At 42.8% G+C, this 7,087-nt stretch overlaps 1 pseudogene; it reads left to right on the top strand.

The window, feature by feature from the left end:
* The first annotated feature begins 1,604 nt into the window (after positions 1-1,604).
* On the top strand, positions 1,605-3,448 carry LOC147620875 (berberine bridge enzyme-like D-2 pseudogene; annotated as a pseudogene).
* The last annotated feature ends 3,639 nt before the right edge of the window (positions 3,449-7,087 follow it).

The following is a 7,087-nucleotide window of genomic DNA, read 5'->3' as shown; positions in this document are numbered from 1 at the left end:
TTAGAAATCATGTGCATATATATATCTATATATGCACATGTATAATATATAGATGTATATATATATTTTTATACCTTTTTTACATCGTTTACTAGGTGGTATATATCTCTATATTTATATATATGGATGCATGTATACTTTTCTACCTCGTTTACTTAGAAATTAGGCACACACAAAAATGGCGCACGTAGCAGGAATCCCAATGGCTGCCACAAAAGTGGGGCTATGAGCCTCTCCTAGCCATTGATCCCATGATGGAAGAGAGTCCTAAGGGAGTTGGCAAACAAGATCGGGCGTGAGTACGTTCGTTCTATGGTGGCCACTGAGTCGGACGTGGTGGGCCAAGGCTGCAGTTGGTGCAATCATGCAACTCCCATCACACGTCTCATCAACTGGCTACCAACGATGGCGACCAAGAGGACAGGTGGACGAAAAAGAAGGACAAAGTACATAAATCTCTCTTTTTTTAATATGATTTTTTATTGGAATATTTGATGTCGCGTGAAAAAAATGTGCCTCTAAATTATTTTTTTCAACCCTTAACTTGGATTACTAAATGTGTACAAATGTCCGGATTTATAACTAAAATATATAAATTTCAACTTTAAAGACAACATCAAATTTCAACGAATAGATTTCCAAATTTGGGTTTCTCAAATTGTGAGAGAGGTTTCTCAAAGATGAATCGTATATCAAGTCTAATGGTCGTAACAGACTATCCTTGGAAACTTTCTCTTTGAGAGAGGTTTCTCAAAGATGAATCGTATATCAAGTCTAATGGTCGTAACAGACTATCCTTGGAAACTTTGAATAAGCTCATGTTTCTCTCATACAATGGTGAAAAAGATGCATTAGAGGTGGATTGGGATGCAATATATATAACGTGGGATGCTCTAAAAGCCCATCGCAATGTCAATGTGATGACAATTGAATAGTGCAAAGAAGGTAGCTTTTCATATTCATGACTTGTTTGATGTGTGGTTATTATTGATGACATTATTCATGACATTGATGGTCATATGAGCTTTTGGTAATGATCTATTGTATTGAAACATTTGTGATATTTACTTCTATGATTTGGTTTCTAAGATTCTAGATTATGTTGGACCTGGATGATGGTGAGTTTATGGATTGATGATTTGATGATGTACAATTCATGAGATTTCTTGGTTGTATTTTAAGTACGTTTGCTTAAAAATACAATCTTTATGTTAGATGTAATCTTTTTAAGTATATTGTTGATTGTATTTTATCTAGAAAGACAATATTTATGCTACACGCAATAGTTTTAAGTATTGTTGGTTGTATTTTACCTAGAAAGGTAACTCTAATGTCAACGAAGGGCAAAGAAAAAAAATTGCCTTTCTTGGAGAAGGGCAACTTTCCTAGAAAACAAGGTACCTCACTTGCAAAAATAAACACCCCCTTTCCTACGAGTAAACGTCGGAGCATGCTCGCCAAGTTACCGACACGTGCAATAGTTTACTCAACAGCACAAGGAGCTCGTGTTGGCTCGTGTCCGGGCTCGTGAGTCGTTTCTGGGAGTAGACGGGGTATTGTAGCTCGTGACTCACAAACCATCTGAGAGTTCTGGAGCTAATGAGATGGGGCTGGGTGTTCAATCTGTGGTTCCGCTTGTGTTCGTAGTGGTGGCCTTTTGCGTTCTTACACGTTCCTTTCTTGTTGTAACAGCTGCTGCTGCTCCTCCTCCTCTTGTTGAGGAGCCCAGCTTTCCAGAGTGCTTGCAAAATGGAGGTGTGCAGAACTATACCACCCGTAGCTCGGACGCACCCACATTCTACCATTTGCTCGACTTCTCAGTTCAGAATCTGCGTTTCAGCGAGCCCGGGGCGCCCGTCCCCTCTGTTTTGGTCCTCCCCGAGTCCGCCCAGCAAGTCCAAACCGCAGTTAACTGCACCATCAACAGTGGATTATTGCTTCGTGTCCGTAGCGGCGGACACGACTACGAGGGCCTATCCTACACTGCTGAGAGCCCTTTCGTGGTCATCGATTTGATGAACCTGCAGACTGTGGAGGTGGACATGGACTCCAAAACCGCTTGGGCCCAAGCTGGCATTACCCTTGGCCAGCTCTACTATGGCATCTCCCAAGTTACTTCCGACTATGGTTTCCCAGCTGGGGTTTGTCCCACTGTGTGTGCAGGAGGGCATATCAGTGGGGGCGGCTACAGCTTCATGTCTCGGAAACATGGTATTGCTGCAGACAATGTGCTTGATGCATTGCTTGTGGATGCCAATGGTGAGCTTCTTAACAGAGAAAGCATGGGTGAAGACTACTTTTGGGCTCTGAGAGGGGGCGGTGGAGGCAGCTGGGGTGTAGTGGTTGCATGGAGGCTCCGTCTTGTGCCTGTAGCCTCTAGAGTGACTGCGTTTAATGTGCTAAGAACCAACAGAACCCTTCTCAGTGAGCTCATCTATGACTGGCAAACTGTAGCCCCATTTGAAGCTCCAGAAGACATGCAAATAGTAGTGTATCTCACTGGTGGAGCTAGTGTGTCTAGCAATCTGAGTGGGTTGTTTTATGGCTACTACATGGGGGGAATTAATGAGACGGTAGAGTTGATGAATGAGATTTATCCACAGCTAGGATTGACAGCCGATGATTGCGATGAGGGGACATGGATAGAAGCTGTGGCCAATGTAGGGAGAGCCGGGAGCCCATTAGGGTTAACAGAGAGGCTCAACACAGACAAAAACTACTTCAAAGCAAAGTCCGACTACGTGCAAGCGCCCATCTCAAAGGAAGCGTGGGATGGTGTGTTTGATTTGTTGGAGGCCAACCCAAGCTTGGGCAGCTTGCTTCTAGAGCCTTACCAAGGGGTGATGGCGAGGATACCTGCAGACCAGATCGCCTTTCCACACCGGGCAGGCAATTGGTACGTCATACAGTACCATGCAGATTGGGACAACGAGACCGGGCGCCCGGACGAGACCCTCCTGGCCTGGTCCCGGACACTGCATGCATACATGGCACCCTACGTGTCCCTGGACCCCCGGCAAGCCTACGTGGGCTACCTTGATTTCGAGCTCGGTGCCAACTCGACCTTCGAAGAGGCTGACGCGACATGGGGCCGTAGCTACTTTGGGGACAACTTCCTCCGGCTTGCTGAAATCAAGACACGTGTCGACCCCAACAATGTCTTCAGTCACCCTCAAAGCATTCCCCTCCTCCACAACTACTCTAGCATAGCATCTCCAATTGTAACGTCTCACCTTAGCCTAAGAAATAATTAATCACGGTCAAAGGCAAGAGCGAGCATCGTGCACCATTTACTAACTAGCACAATTAGTGGCTATTATTGAGAACACTTTTGTTGTGATCCAAGTGCTTTATGGCAATGAAATGTTTATCTATGATGCAAGAAATATGCTTGCATCATACTATGGAGATGACGTAATGTTGACCGGATTCTGGTAATCATAAAAAAGAACCTCTCTCTCTCTCTCTCTCTCTCTCTCTCTCAAAGGTCTCTTGAGTTCAAATCTTGTCGGATAGATCAATTTGGTCTCTTGGGATAGTTTCCTACGACGTTAAAAAGTTCTCTTCTTCTCTTCTCTCTCTCAACGTGTGTCTCTGAGATCTTTAACTTCAGGCATTCGAGTAGAGCTAGCCAAATAACTATGCACCCAATGATCGCATAAATCTCTACTAGTGGTTTTACTTTCATAAGTGTTGAAGGGATTGATGAGAGCTTGCAAAGATTATTATAATAAGTTTTGAAAAACTTTATTGTTTGTTAGAGTGGACTCATAAGGATGAGGAGGGATCATAACTTAGTGTTGAACATGCCTTATGTGAGTCAACGAGAGATGCCGAGCCAATGTGCTAGTACCACGGAGGTGCAGGACATGCATGGTGCTAGTCTAGTTGTGAGGTGGACTGAAGGTCTCATGCTAAGGTGGTGCATGCATCTCTCTCCCCCAAGCTCGGGGGTGGCTCGAGAAAGCAAATGCAGGATGATCGTGTGGGGGGTTAGCATCACAGGGATGAACACACACAATGCTTTTCAACTACTGCAAGAATTTAGTGTTTAGTGAATTCTTTGGGTTTAGAAGCAATGTTAATAAAACCAAGCTCAACACCACCTTCGAAAATGGTTTTCCTCATCATTAGTTTCGATGTTCCTGAATTCAAAGAGGGTGCATCTTCAAACATTTAGGATACCCTTTGGATGTTAACATTTCTTGCAAGCAACGAGTTGATTGGCTTTTTGAAAAGTTTAAATACCAAGTGTGCAAATGGAACCCTTTTATCCACTAAGGTGATCATCAACTTTTGTCCTACATTGGGGAAGGATTTCCCCACTGGGCAGGCAATGGTGTATGTCACACATTACCATGTAGATGAGACGACAAGACTAAGTGCCCAGACAAGACCTAGTCACATGATTCCAAACACTACATGCTTATACTACATGTCACAAAGCCCCCAACAATTCTACATGGTTACCTTGTTTTGGAGCTAGGTCCAATTCAACATTCAAGGAGGCTGGCTACTTCGGTTACTTCTTCCTTTGGGTCATTGAAATCTCAGCAATATCTTCCACTACCCTTCCAACCATTCCCCTCCGTGACCCCTCTAATCAGGCTCTCAGCTCGGTAACTTCTTAATTGTATTCTTAATCAAGTTTAGAAAAGAGATCAGTCCATAGCAAAGCTCACCAAGGGCCGCAGGCCCACGGCAAGCTTGCCAAGCGGAGGCTTGGTATTTGGCATCAGAGCTTGCTTCACACACAAGTTCCGCTAGCATGCAAGAGATTTTTCATCAACAAGTTTGCTTAAACATCAAAATGAAAGGAGGCTCAAGACATCAAATCAAAGCATTAACAGATTTATCTATGCAAGGGAGGGGAACCGCATAAACTACATGCTTATCTTAAGATTGATTCTTCATTAATTTTTTATCAAGGTCTACAGGCAACTAGAGGAAAAACTAAGGCCTATGAAAGATCATATGAATTAGTGCGCAGGCATTGTGCTGATGCTGCATCCCAGCTATTTCCGAAAAAACAAAAAAAAACAAAAAGAGAGGTGCAATAACAAAAATATCTTAGGGGAATATCCAAATCAATTCACAGTTAAGCCACTTTGGGATTATACTATTACTACTTTATGCCAATGCACATATGTGTGCAATGTCAAATGCATGAACCCCAAGCATGTCCCAAGGAGGAATCCAGGAGTGTAGGTCTGCCCAAAATCGGGTATGATCCATTTGAAGGATTGGACAGAAGGAGGACTTTCGTCCAACACTAGGCCCCATTTGAAGGAGCTCACATTGTAAAGGACCTTTAACACTACTGTGCATAAAATGAATTAGTGCTATGGCGATTCACATGGCTTCCACAACAAATTATGGTTTTACACATCTTCACTCAACAATCGAGCACAACAACTAAGATGGATACCCTTTTTTCGTTTTCAAATACATTGACTAAGTCCCATGCCAAGGGTGGGATAAGTAATCAAAGTAGTAGTTTGGAGCGTTTGCCATCAAAAGTTATCCTCCAAATGCAGACCATACCCTTCCAAAGCACTTCAGGACAATACGGGCCATAATCAAAAGAATCATGACAAGCATGGTGCTAATTTTTTTTATGATAAGAAGAAATCCTCATGCAAATGAAGTGATGCCACTATCATTGATGGTTCAACTTTTGAGCGCCCCAAGTTCCAAACACTCGTATTTCGAAAAACACTTACAAGATAGTACAATATTTTGGTGAAATTATTGGCTTTTGATGTCACCATGTATGTAAATGAAGATAAAAAACATTAGAACCCATAGAGTGGGAATAGAATGATTTATTTGCATGTTTAGGGCACAAACCTCAGGTACTGGTAAAAGGAGGTATATGAGAATGGAGAATACAACATTGGAAAATGCATCACATAAAACAATATATTTAAAGGTGGAGCTAGAAGGCATTTTGGTATGGAGCAAGAAGCCTAGTTGTATTTCAGCAACTTAATAAGCAAGATATTTTCTTGTATTTTGTGAGTCCCTCTCCTCCACATACTTGATCTAGCATGAGCACCACGAATTCTAACAGGGCTGAAGGCCTCATGCTAAGGTGGTGCATGCATCTCTCTCCCCCAAGCTTGGGGGTGGCTCGAGAAAGCAAATGCAGGATGATCGTGTGGGGGGTTAGCATCACAGGGATGAACACACACAATGCCTTTCAACTATTGCAAGAATTTAGTGTTTAGTGAATTCTTTGTGTTTAGAAGCAATGTTAGTAAAACCAAGCTCAACACCACCTTCGAAAATGGTTTTCCTCATCATTAATTTCGATGTTCCTGAATTCAAAGAGGGTGCATCTTCAAACATTTAGGATACCCTTTGGATGTTAACATTTCTTGCAAGCAACGAGTTGATTGGCTTTTTGAAAAGTTTAAATACCAAGTGTGCAAATTGGACCCTTTTATCCACACTAAGGTGATCATCAACTTTTTTCCTACATTGGGGAAGGATTTCTCCACTGGGCAGGCAATGGGTGTATGTCACACATTACCATGTAGATGAGACGACAAGACTAAGTGCCCAGACAAGACCTAGTCACATGATCCCAAACACTACATGCTTATACTACACGTCACAAAACCCCCAACAATCCTACATGGTTACCTTGTTTTGGAGCTAGGTCCAATTCAACATTCAAGGAGGCTGGCTACTTCGGTGACTTCTTCCTCTAGGTCATTGAAATCTCAGCAATATCTTCCACTACCCTTTCGACCATTCCCCTCCATGACCACACTAATCAGGCTCTTGGCTCTGTAACTTCTTAATTATATTCTTAATCAAGTTTAGAAAAGAGATCAGTCCATGGCAAAGCTCACCAAGGGCCGCAGGCCACGACAAGCTTGCCAAGTGGAGGCTTGGTATTTGGCATCAGAGCTTGCTTTACACACAATTTCCACTAGCACACAAGAGATTCTTCGTCAACAAGTTTGCTTAACCATCAAAATGAAAGGAGGCTCAAGACATCAAATCAAAGCATTAATAGATTTATCTATGCAAGGGGGGGGGGGGGACCGCATAAACTACATGCAAAATGATTTTTATC

This window comes from Cibotium barometz, chromosome 31 (genome assembly GCF_041138505.1).
Source record: "Cibotium barometz isolate CiBa-2024 chromosome 31, ASM4113850v1, whole genome shotgun sequence".
Lineage (NCBI taxonomy): Eukaryota > Viridiplantae > Streptophyta > Polypodiopsida > Cyatheales > Cibotiaceae > Cibotium > Cibotium barometz.
Note: the sequence above shows the minus strand (reverse complement) of the source record. Positions and strands in the feature narration are given on the sequence as shown.